Here is a 14,008-nt window from a genome sequence, read left to right as displayed (position 1 = left end):
TGTGGCGCATGTTATTGTATATTAAGTGAAACCAACCGTGCTGTGTTAACCACTAATGACTGGATCTGGATAGATACCTGAGCCCAAAGCAACCCTGTGTGGTTAGACTGAGTATGAGAAAGGTCAACTTTCTGAAATGGCATGAAGCTCTCCACAATAGAGATCCTTCATTCTGTCAAATGAAAGCAACCCAGTTGGTTCCCCCTCTTTGAAAATATGAATGCTAAGTGTGCACAGAGATGGTGGTCATTCAAGTTCAGCTGGTAACCCAAATAAAGATAAACTATACTTCATGAGACCTACTATTCATCTTTATTATAGAAAAACTGGGACCCACATATTGTATAACATCTATCTCTATATCTTTACAATAATTCCTTTATGCATTAATTCTTTTATTTATTGGGTTCCTTTATATGCCAGATACTTTTCAGATGCTGGGAATATGACAGAATAAGACAATGTTTCTCTCTTTTGGGCTCTTACAGTCTAATGGAGGAGACAGTCAATAGAAGAGTAAATATATAATATAATGTTTAGTAATGATATGTGCTATGAAGAAAAATAGAGCAGAACTCATTACTTCATGAGAACTTTGTTACATAGCTAAATGTGGCTATAAGGTAGGTTGAAAAATGTAGTCTCTGAGTCTAGATCAACAGTCATCTGCCCAGCAAGAAGGGAAAACTAAAAGTCTGCCACAAAAAAATGCTGCACGTAGAAACAGGAAAGAAGATACATTTTAATATATCTAACACATTCACAGATTAACAAACAATCCAACTTTTGGTTAAATTGTTCTGAAGGGAATATTTGCCTGGTTAGTCACATAAACATATAGATAACTTGCATTTCTTGGGTTACTTTGGGGGAGTCTGAGACTTTTTGTCTTTCAGAATTCAGCCTATTTTGATGTTGGCATTCATCAATATTTATTGTGTATCATTAGTGTGCTGAATAATACTCAATTGAACAGATCATGGGATATTTCTGAGATTAGAAAAAAATGTTTCTGCATCCTCCAAGGAAAATAGTCCCACCTCAGTACCTCCTTCGTTGCTGTATATTTTATCTCAGCCAGTCATTTTTTAATTGGCAGATAAAATTGTATTTATTTACTGTTTAACATCAGGCAGTCTAACTTATAAAAACAATATCTATTCTGTTATATATACTAAGAGTTCTCACATGAATACTCGTGCCCTTGTATATCAGTCAATTAATATTTTTGAATGGCTACGTACAAGATTCAATTGGTAAACCAGTAGCATCAGAATCACCTGAAAAGCTTATTTAACCCAGGTCTTATGAATCAGAACCTTTGAGGATTGGGCTCACCTGGAATTTTTTAAGAAACAATGGAAGCAATTCTTATGACACTAATCTTTAAGAATCAACAGTAAGGAATTCAGGAAAGTAAAGCAGAAAATCCCCAAACTACAATATAGTTGGGATAACATAATGTATCCATAAAACAGTGATTTTTTTATATGTCCTCCAAAGAGTAAACATAGCATCCTCTATTCCTCCTCCTCCCAGAAATTACCCAGTAGCAAGGATAATGACACTAATGCAAAATCCATTTTCACTGAAAACAGGAGACACCTGAAACCCTTCACTACAATATTTGTGAAATACAGTGAAAGGCAGGCATATTTTGGTAAAAGATATAAATGGCTACAGACCACAGAAAACATCAACAAAGCACACTTCACAAAAGTGAATGACTTACCTTAGAGACAAAACCAACAATCTTTCGTTTCAAACAAAGGAATCAAGTGTGTGGATTAGCAGCAGTGGCTTCCTGCAACCTGGTTAATTATAAAAGAGAAGGAGGTAAGGCACAGTTGAAAGGGGAATCATTCAGACCTGCCACATACGCAGGAAGCATTGTGTTGGTGAGGCAAAATGAAAAAAACAGACTGCAATGTGAGCAGTCCTGCAGCGGCCAATTTCTCTGAGTTAGAAGTAGAAGATAAAGGAACTCATCTACACAATCTTTGAGTGGTGAAGAGGAGCCCTGTTAGGCTGAATCATGGCCCAGGCCTCTCAGCAGAAACCTTCTGCAATTAGCACATCTTGGAAAATATCTCCTTTGAAGGTGAGTAATCGGTCAAAAAGTAATCAATCATCTGGGTACAGTGGCATGTGCCTATAGTCACAGCTACTTGGGAGGCTGAGGCGAGAAGATCTTTTGAACCCAGGAATTCGAGGCCAGCCCAGACAACATAGTGAAACTCCCATCTCAAAAAACAAACAAAAAATAATCAATCAAAAACCAGCATACAAAGATACCATATGAAAAAAGAAAGTGGAGAATAGGAGAAAATGGCAAGTTAAAATTTTCATCCAAAAAAAAAAAAGTTGCCATTAAGCAAAGGAAATTTTGACAAACATAATTTATGACTATAAATTTTAAAAGTGTACAATTGGCCGGGCGCGGTGGCTCATGCCTGTAATCCTAGCACTCTGGGAGGCCGAGGTGGGCGGATCGTTTGAGCTCAGGAGTTCGAGACCAGCCTGAGCAAGAGCGAGACCCCACCTCTACTAAAAATAGAAAGAAATTATATAGACAGCTAAATATATATATGTAGAAAAAATTAGCCGGGCATGGTGGCGCATGCCTGTAGTCCCAGCTACTCGGGAGGCTGAGGCAGGAGGATTGCTTGAGCCCAGGAGTTTGAGGTTGCTGTGAGCTAGGCTGACGCCACGGCACTCACTCTAGCCTGGGCAACAGAGTGAGACTCTGTCTCAAAAAAAAAAAAAAAAGTGTACAATTGTTGCTTTAAAACAGGAGCACAAAGTAGATACTAAAGCTCATGGAATATATGGCACATTTGGAAAAATAATTACAGGGTCAAAAACTGAGAGATTCATTTTTAGCATTAAAAATAACTTTTCAAATCAACAAGAAAAAGAAAAGACCCCAACAGAAAAATTGGCAAAGGAACAGATAATTGATGGAAGAGAAAATCCAGAATGTTAACAAGCATATGAAGAAATGTTCAAGCTCCTTATTAAGCTGGATAATGTCAAGTGTTAGTGAGGCTGTAGGACTACAGGACCCCTCATGAACTTCCAGGAGGAACACAAACTTTGTAAATTAAGTTGCTGTACATCCTATGACCCAGCAAGTCTACTCCTGGGTGTATTTAATATATCTCAAAGAAATTTTCATAAAGGGTCATATTTGTGGTGGAGGGGGGAGTTGGAAGCACTCTGGGGGTCTATCAGCAGGAGAGCAAATAGGTAAAAAAAAAAAAAAAGTGGTAGATGCACACCACAGAGTATTGTGTTAGTCAGTGTCCTCCTGAGAAACAGAACCACTAGGAGACGGATATATAGACAGATACAGGAGAGAAAAAGAGAGAGATTTATTTTAAGGAATTGGCTCACATGATTTTGGAGCCTGAGAAGTCCCAAGATCTGCAGATGGCAAGCTGGAGACTCAGGAGAACCAACGGTGTAGTCATAGAGTCTGAAGGGCTGAGAACCAGGATTGCTGATGGTGCAAGTTCCAGTCTGAAGCTGGCAGGCTTGTTACCCAAGAAGAGCCAATATTACAGTACGAGTCCAAAGGTGGGAAAATTTCATGTAGTCAGGCAGGAAGAATTGCCTCCTACTCAGCCTTTTTGCTCTGTTCAGGTCTTTAGTCGATTGGATGAAGCCTACCCACATTCAAGAGGGCAACCTGCCTGCTTTACTCAGTCTACTGATTCGAATGTTAATGTCATCCAGAAACACCCTCACAGAGATACCCAGAATGATGTTTGCTGAAACTTCTGGGCAACCCATGGCCTAATCAAGTTGACACATAAAATTAACCATCACAAATATTATGCTGCAATTAGAAACAACTAATGAGAGGACCACAGTGTAACATGGATGGATCTTAAAAATATAGTTCTAAGTTAAAAAAAAATGTGGATATATGATCAAGACAATACATGTACATTTAAAAATGCATAAAAGACAGGCACAGTGTAGTCCCAGGCCTATAGTCCCAGCTACTCAGGAGGCTGAGATAGGAGGATCATTTAAGCCCAGGAGTTTGAGGCCAGCCTGGGCAACATAGAAAAACCCTCCCCCCAACATCTCTAAAGAAAATTCTGTTTTAAATTTTAAATAGTGCATACATAAAAACAATACACATTTTACAAAAATAAAAATACATGCAAATAAAAATATACATATTTAACACATTTGCATGTTTGTTTATCCAGGAGAAGATAGGGATAGGAATAAAGAGGAAAATAAATAAAACTGGCCTTGCATGAATCAATTATGATAATCTGGCATCAACTGATAAGTATTAACTAAACTTTCTTAAGTTTCTTCATTTGCAATTTAAAAAAAAGGAATGGTCCAGAGTTTCCTATGTAGCAGAGCGGCTCCCTTGATGTAGTTTATTGAAAGTCAGCCATGAACACAAGAGTTTGTAAAAAAAAAAAAAAAAAAAGGAAAGCAAACCCAAAAAAAGCAGCAAAACCAAAAGGAACTTAAACATGAATTGAAAGAAGGGAAAGGAAAAAAAATTAAACTATCTCAAAAATGAAGACAAACTTAGAATAACACAAACTTGCAATAAACACTTATTAAGAAAAAATAATTTTAAAGGATCACACAATATTAGATTGAAAAAAGCAAGTTAAATGAAATGGAAGTGAAAAAAGTGTTTTAAAAGCATTAGAGAGAATGCAAATGGAAGAGAGACAAAAGAAATCTAATATATGCATAATCTAGCAAAAGAATCTAGAATCTAGCAAAAGAATCTAGAAATTAGAACAGGGGGAAAAAAGTAGATAAATAGTTTGAGATACTTTCCAGAAATAAAATATCTATAGCTATAGATTGAAAGAACATACCGTATCCCAAAGGAAAAAGTGGAACAGAATAGTCAAACCAAGACCTAGTCTAGTATAGCTACTGGATTCCAAGCTAATGAAAGAATCTCTTGGGTATTTAGAGTAAAATGATCAAGACAGGTAGAAGAGGGAAAATTCAAAATGTGACTCAAAAGATTTTATACCCAAGAATTTTATACCAGAGAAACTTGTTTAAATAAAAACATAAGGGGCAAACATTTTTGAATATGCAAGCATATGGTTTCCATATTGTCCCTTTTATCACTAGGGAGTGAATTTCAGCAACCAAAGAGATGAATTTAGAAATATGAAGGAGGGAGGGGAAACAGGCAGTGACCATTAAATCCATTTATCTGTAGAACTAATCTAAAACAAATGTGAGAAGTATGCTCATAGAACAGAGAGTTATAAATCCTGACACTATAGCAATGAAGTAACCAACAAAAGTTGAAACAGAAAGGAAATAAGGTAACACTAAAGAAATATATGATTAGGGGATGAAGAGATGAGGAACAGGAAAGAAACTGCTAATTGCTTTGAGTAATATCTTAAAGTATAGTTTCAAAGTTATTAAGATGAGCATTGGAACAAAAATGCAAACCTTCCAAGTTCAAAAAACATGCATACACAAAAAATATGTAGGCCATAAAGTGAAAAAAAATTAAATGAGCAATACAAAATGAAAGCCTAACCAAAAAAAAAAAAGATAGGTAGACTAAAATATAACTTTCTTTTCAATACACATAAAAGATTAAACTTACTATTTAATTGAAATTTTTTGACTAATTTTCTCAGCTGGGATATCAAAGCAAATCCCAACCATATGCTATCTACCTAAGAGACAGTAAAAACAAAATGATTTAGAAAGGTGGGAAATAAAAGGATAAGTGAAGGCATACCAAGCAAATGAAAGCCAAGATCAAGATTTTATCTCTAAATTCAAGGAAAAAGCATTAAATGAGACAAAGATGGGCACTTTGTAACAATAAATCAAGAGATACAAAATTAATGTTTCATCTTATGAATATTAATGTACCAAACAGCATAGCATTAGATTTATAAAGTAAAACTACAGCAAATTCCAAGAGAAATCAACAGAAGACATGACTAGTTAATTTCTCTCCTAGAACAGATCAAGTGGTCAAAAATAAAATAAGAATAGAGAAGGCCTAAATAACACAATTAACAAGGTTAATTGTTACCTTGTAACAATTACACTGTATACATGCATTTATATATTTATAAATGTAAATAAATATATGAGCAAGAATAAGAATACAGTTTAATAAATATACCCATAGACTATTCACAAAATTGACTAGGCATCAAAAGGTACTTCGGACGGGCCTACAGATTTTGCCTACAGAGGGGCAAGGGGAATGCTCCTTTATTCTCTGCCTCCTTTAACTACAGCTGGCTTCTCTTCTGTTTTCTTTCCATATTGAACTTCTAGCTTTGAAAAAAAAAGTCTGAAAACCATTATGACACATATAGACACCCAAGGATGTAAAAATATTTATTTTATTTTTAATTTAAGATGTACATCACATGTGCCAAATATATGGAATGGAATGCTATAAAGCAGCAGTATCCAGTAGCTGATCTAAATGATCTTAATTAGCTAGAACACAGAAACATTGCAGGGGCTATCTCTGCCAGTAAGGAATTTGAGAAGTTTGGTATAAACATGGATGTTTACTCTAGGTGGGGTACCTGCAATGAAAGAGGGGAGAAATGCTTCAATACAAATTGATCTGCTGCTCCTTACATCATTCATCGGGTGTGTTTGTGATTTGAGCTTTGTAAGAAACGTTATTTTCCTGATGTAAGAATAGAAGTTATCATGGTTGTCAACATTCTTCATGCCTGTGCTCTTAACCATCACCAGTTTGGACAAAGACAAAGCAGTGTATGCAGTTTTGGTTTATTTTAGTGCAGCCAGAAGGCTAGGTTATGGGAACTTGTTAAAGAGATGTTTTGAGGTCAAGAACTTTGGAGAATTAAGGAGCTCTCAGAGGCCCAACTTATTCAACATGCAGGGGCCCAAGAGATTGTGCTTTCTTGCTGTTCTGATGAAACATCTGAATATACTGAACTTGAAACCACAGGGGAAAGCAAGAGCTCTTGTTTCAAGAGGTAAAAATCTCAGCCTGAAACCAGGCAGTTGCCCTGAACTTAATGGAATTAAAGATTTTGAAGAGTTGCTATACTATTTTGGTAGAAATAAAGTCCAAATTTCAGAAGACATATTTTGATGAACATGAACCATGCTTTAAGTTTCTGCAGCTGCTTTTGGTGTGCAAACCTTAAGATGTGTTTGAATTACCAAGTATCTCTTCTATCTGTGCAGCTTGGTTGCAAGAGGGATTTAATTTCACAGACTAAGGGAACTGTGCTATCAAAAAAGACAAAATTTAATTAGAATTTAGAAGTGGCATATGAATCACAAAATTATCCTAAATTTCAGTCTGCTTGGCTCTCCTTCATGAAACTGCTGAAATCCAGGCTTATAGCAACCATATCATCAGTAACAAAAATCTGGAGTAGAAATTCAGCTATACATTGCTTAAATACAGACCAGACATCTCAAGAATTATTTAGTCACGTAGATAACTATATTGTTGTTGACATAATCAAAATTAATCAACAAGTTTCTGTTTTAGGTAAATATCTTTCAGGACCAAAAATACTCTGACATCATCCTTGTGTGAAATAATTCTTGCCAGGTAAGCAGACATTTTTGGCTGCAAGGAATGGGCGACTGTCCCCAGTTCAATGCTAGCAATGCCAACTCAGGGCCCAGATGATTCAAATTGTAGAATCTGACCTTGAGGCAAAGATCTGGAAACAGCGTTAGAAATATCTGAATATTGCTTAGCCTGTTTTTTTATAAGGAGTAAATGAAGAATAGAAACTCTTAATTGGTCTGTCCCTAGGGATCCTGAAATTTCCAGCATATCATAATTACAAGGCTTCAAGTAAAACCTTGCCAAGAGATATGAGTCATCTCTAGTTTTGGTAGGCTGTCATGTGCATTTTTATTAACAGATGACTAAGTTTTGAAGGACTCTTTTTATATTATTCTAAAAATCTGTAATTTTGAACATCATTAGGAGAGAATTCACGCCACATGCATATAGATTTCTGATTATCCCTAAAATATGGACATTACTATTCTAAAGAATTAGAGAGGACTTCTGGTGTGAACATGACTGAGTACATTAGTATTTTCTTTTTCTACCTTTGGAAACAACTGAAGAGCTAAAAGGATAAAAACAAAACCCCACCCCACCCCCAAAATTCACAAACCTTTTTTTTCTTTTGCAGATTAGAATATAAATATACCATCCAGATTCCAAAACATGTATAAGAATTGACAAAAACATCTGAGGTTGAACAGAAATTGTGTGGGAGAAAGTAGAGAGAAAAAAAACAGAGACCAATCTCAGCAGCAAGAAGTTTCAGCTAGACAATAGTAGCAAAAGTTTAACTCCTGAAGGTAAGAAATACACCCTGAGTCACAGAAACATTATCCTTTCTTTGCCAAAGGAGGTGTGGGAACTGGGGCAAGCCATGCTGGCAACAAAAGCCCCCCGCACCCAGTTTGATTCAAAAAGACAGTGCAAGTGAGGTTGCACAAACAGTCACACAGGTAAGCCATATTCTCAGGAAGCAGTCTGTTCGTGTGGCAGCAGAGAAGTGAGTCTATACTTAGTGAAAAACATTTCCTTCTTACTCTTACACCCACCTATACAAGAAACTCTTGCAAATAGCTAGTCTAGGAAAATCCACTTGACTAAAGGATGAGAAATAAGAAAGGAAGTAGTATTCCACCAAAATAAAGAAACTATAACAAAATTTTAGCAAAAGGAGCAAAACCTAGTAGATGAAGAACACTTTACAAGTAAAATGAAGCTATGCCAGCTACATTTTTTGAAAATATCTTTTCTAGGATTAGAAAGAAAAATGAGATAATCACCCCCATAAAAAGAAAGCCATACAGCAGAAATGCAGGAATTCAAGGAAGATATAGTGAAATAACAGGAGGTGGTGAAATAACAGGAGGTGATGAAATGCAAGATGGAAGAATTCAGAAAAGAAGTAGTAAAAAAATAAAAAAAAATAAAAATCACAGAAATAAAGACAAAATAAGAAGGGAAGTAAGAAAGAAAAGAAACTTAAGAAATATAAAGGAAAAAATGAGAAAAACAAGTAAAATGAAACAAAAATTAGAGTTGAATGGTATTAGAAACAAAATAATATATACAGAAAACAGGCAAAGAAAGTTTTTTGTAAACTTGTAATTGGTGCCCACTAGGAAAAGATTCAAAGTAATGGAATAAGCAAATACTTAATGATATAATTGAAGAAAACTTTTCTTGGTTTAAAAAAAAATAGTACATCTTTTTATTGAAAGGATATTTTACATGCCAAGGACATTTTATGTGGTATACTTACTGATTACAAAGAAAAAGAAATAATCTTTTGGAGAGGTTGCAAATAATCAAGTTACTTTTAAAAGGGAAATGTCAATCTGACCTTAGATTTCTGCATAGCAATGTTCATTCCAAAAACACTTTGGAGCAACATATACAAGATGCTCAAGTAGAGAAAGTAGACACAAAGTCTGACCAAATTGTCTTTCAAGTATAAAAAAAGAGATAAACTACAACTACTACAAACAAAGAGATAAAAATATATAAAAGCTCAGGTAGCCTTCCTCCTATTAGTCCTTCTTAAGAAAACTTCTAAAAGATGAATTTAGGCAACAAAAGACAATTGGTGAAACTATAGCAAAAAGACTACTTGTGATTATTCTCATTAACTAATGAAATCCTTCTTTTGTGCCCTCTGGAATTCATCCATCATCAGCCAAATCTTCTGTCCCCTCAACCTCTTCTCTGAACATTTCATTCACCCCTCATTGCTGTAGAAAACTAGCTCTCCCCTGAAGACAGCACTTCCCCTGCAGCCATCTTATGTAGCAGTTGTTTTCGTTCCCTGTAGTCCTCATATATCTGGGCCTGCGTTTGGGGAAGGACACCTCTTTGCTCCCCATTGCTACTTTCAGACTTTTCTCACTCCGTTTCCTAAAATTCTCTAGTGTTAAATCTCATGTTATCTGATTAATTCATCCAAAGATGTTCATTTTTACTGTCATCCAAACTATACCTGGGTTGGTCTCACTCATTTCTCAATGATATTAACTCCAGTCTGATAATCTCTCACTTTAGTCCTAATTCCTGGTGATTTTAATAACTATTGTAGGTGATCATTCTACCACATAGTCTCAGTTTTTTGAACTTCTCTGCTCAAATGACCTTGTTCTCCACCATACCTCAGTCACTCACCTTTGTGTTCATGCTCTAGTTTGGTTCATTATAGATAACTTCATAATCTTAGTTTCATCATTCTATTTGCTGACATCTCACTTCCTTTGTTTGTAATTTATTCTATTTAGTACCCCCAGCAATCCTTTGAGCCAAATCAAGGAGAAAATGACATATATACAAAGTTATTTATTACAGCAGTATTCTTGATAAAAGAATATTGTAAAATACCAAACATACATCCTTAAAGGCCTGGTTAAAAATTGACTTAAGGAAGAGAAAAGTTACTTGAACCAAGAAACAGAGAAGTATATGGAGAGGGCTGCCTGACAGGAGCTGTCACCTTCAGACAGGGGATGCAACCAGCCTCTGGTGACTTAGCAAGGGAGGAACTATGCAAATAAATACGCAACCTCTCTCTTACCACTCTCTCCTGTTTTCTGCCAGAAATTGAATAGTAATTATTAGATTGCTTCTTTTAGGCCACTTTGAGACGATGTAGGTATCAAACAGCTACTACTATTAGGCAGCCTACAAGTATCACAATGCAAGTACCCTCTGAGAATCCATGTCAACCCCTGGCTAAGGAAGTAGCTCACAACCAGGGGGTCTCTGGATCCTTGAGGGTTCTCAGATGTGATTATGGAGCTCATTGAACTATTTTCAACATATCAAAATATATCACATAGAAATTGTACATCTATCCTTGACAAGACTGCACAGCAAACTAAAATGTCACGTTTTCTAGGTTTAAGTTGATGCAGTATAAACTCATGCTGATCAGAAGTGTGATAGGTGGTTTTATACAACTTTGATTAATAAAGGAGCAGCATTTTAAAGAAAAATGGCCCCAAGGGCAGGTTCCAAGAATAGAGAAGTTCCAGGCCTTTCTCAATTTTAAAGAGTCATTGAATCTAGGCAGTACCATTTATAATTTTATAAAAATTTTTTATCACTAAAAACCACAAAATATATTCCATCATTAGGATATCATAAACTAAAAGATACATGTTGCAATTTGTTCACCTGTAATTATTGTCTAATTCTCCAGGTTTAATGTGTTAAATAATCAATAAAGTAGTATAACATGTTTGCCTTAAGAATATTAAATAATATCATGCAAAATAGAAATATTGTTCTGGTTCTGAATTTAGTGGTCAGATTAGTTTTTTTTAAGATTCTAGAAGCATTCTTTGGTTCACTCAACATTACTAGTCAAGCACCTTTAAGGGCTAGGTTACATTAATAATTTTGTCTTTTCTCTTTAGTCTGATCAATTTTTTAAATAGTTTCATGCAGAACTTGCTTTTTCTTTTACAACAAATCTAACTGTGTTGTTAAGCTTCTCTGAGAACAAAATCAAAGGCACTATAATGAAGAATATTTTTGTGTTCTATAATACAAGTACTGTCTCTAGCAGTTAGTTACCTTTTCAAATAAAGTGAAGGGGTTTACTAAAGTCAGGAAAATTTGCATATTCCAGAAATGTCATAGTTAGCCATTTTAGGGTAATAGGGGAAGGACAGGAGCATAATCTTCAAAGGCTTAGCAATGTGTTGCAGACAGAGGAGGAAGAGCTGCCTAGAAAATAGAAAAAGCAAATGCAGTTCCTGTTGCTCCACATAAGGGGAGTTCAAAACTGTCAAGGTGTCAAAGCATTAACAAGACAAAAACATAAGATAAAAGTGTTTTCCTCCAAAACAAGCCTGAAAACTGAGGTGTTTTTTGATGTAGAGGACATGTAAAATCTCCCATGTGGTGGTGTTTTCTTATCAATGAACACTCCAAACCCCTTGTCAGGGAATGCAGTGTCACCTGTCTCCCCAAGGTCCCACCCCTTAGCCATTGCCTGACTAATTTCACCTGTCTAGATGACAGAGCTCACAAAATCCTGGCTGGGCAAAGTCAGAATTCACAGAATTCCATTTTTTTATTTATTCAAGACAATTATTCAATGACAAAATAACTCAAATGCAAAGGCTTTGGGCATATGCAAAAATGAAAAATAATCTCCTCTCAGGGATGGGAGCCTCCTGGGAGAGTATTATGTCTTCTCAGTGTCACAGACAGACATTTGAAAAGCCAGGTCCCAGTCAGGAGCATAAACTCAGAACTGCCAGACTCAGGGCAAAATGCAGTAGGGCACAATTAATGCAGTCACAAGGGTTAGACCAGTAGAGCTCTAGGCCGATGTGGTGACTGATTTTAAATAAGACCTTTCTTTTCAAATTATTGTTAGCACTTTTTGTGCCCCCAATTGTGCTATAATGAGAAATTGGGGGAACAACCTGAATGTCCATCAGTAAAGGAAATGGCAAAATAAATTAGAGCACATGCATTTTCTTGAATCTTATCTTGGGCATTTGTTCAAAAGAATGAGTTTGATCTCAAAATACTGACATGGGAAAATGGCTATCTTTTTAAAACAAAAAAAAGCAAATAGAACAATGTGTATAATATTCCATTTTTGCAAAATTTCCATTTTGTAAAAGTGTATTGGATGCAATCTTTGTGCACTTTCTCAGATTTCCTCTACCCCCTCTTTTTTCTGAAAGTTACCCCCACACCCCTATTGCACACCTACCACAACAACTGCCTTTGCTGAGCTGCCTGAGCTGGCTGGAGTTCGAGTTGGATCCCTGAGCCTGTACGGCCCTCTCTCCCAATGTGCTGAACCCTGGCAGCATCGAGTTGTCACTCCATTTCTAGATTTGGATGCAATGCCACACTATGGAGCAGGAATTGGCTTCCTGTATGGCTGCTAAGGGCTGGAAATATGGGGAGTTACCCCCCCCCGGGGGGTGAAATTGGCCAATGGGAAATGAGAGGCAAGAGGGATCCAAGGAGAAAAATTCCCTCCCCTTTCTCCCTGCAGTGGACTACTCTGAAGCGTGGTTTCTTCTTGCTTTTCCAGAGAAGTCCTGCATGCCGAGTGAACACACCTGCCAAGCATCTGCTGTGACTTTGCCAGACCCATGATGACATGGCGGCCAGTGCAGTTACACGGCACATCACATTGCTTTGCATATTTCTGGCCTCACTTCCATATTTTTGTCACCCTCATCATCCTCATTTGCATTTCCCAAACAAAGTGGAAACAAATTAATCTTTGACTCTGGTTCTCCTGTCTGGGGGACCCAGACTAATATCATAAGCAAACTAGATATTAAGGCTATATATAAAATGTTGGTGAATGTATATACACATGCATACACCTAAGCCTTCGTAAATGCATAGAAACGTGAGAAGGATATACATCAGACCTTAACAGTGGTCTGCCTTTGCTGCTTACATTCTTTTATTCAATGTGCTTCACTTTTGTATATTTAACTAAACAATAACTTAATATGATAAATCCTGCCATAGTAGTAAGACTAGTATGTTTCCCTACTTTTCTCTTTTACACACTTGGTATATCATTAAATAATTACATTTCTCAGGCAAAATCAGTGTATACTATTTCCACATTTTTTTATCTGGGTATGACAGTTGATCATTCACCACACTCACACACAGCCACCCCCACGCACACTTCTTCCTTGCTGGCAGACCCCAGCTTTGTTTGTAATCACCCTTTCAATTCTTCCCCTTGCTTTCTCAGAATCGTGAGGGACAAGTCAAAATGAAGTACAGAGAAACAGAACAAGTCAGTGTATTAAGTAACCACGAGGACTCCTACCCCAAAATTCTTGATTTGTGAGATAATTAATGTACTCACACTTTAAATTGGATATTAATTGCCTTTAAAAGCATCCTGTGTGTGCATATATATACACACACACATACTTTATACATATAACAATGTATAATATT

The sequence above is a fragment of the Eulemur rufifrons genome, chromosome 16 (assembly GCF_041146395.1).
Source record: "Eulemur rufifrons isolate Redbay chromosome 16, OSU_ERuf_1, whole genome shotgun sequence".
NCBI classification, from domain to species: Eukaryota; Metazoa; Chordata; class Mammalia; order Primates; family Lemuridae; genus Eulemur; species Eulemur rufifrons.
This window is presented reverse-complemented; position numbering follows the sequence as displayed.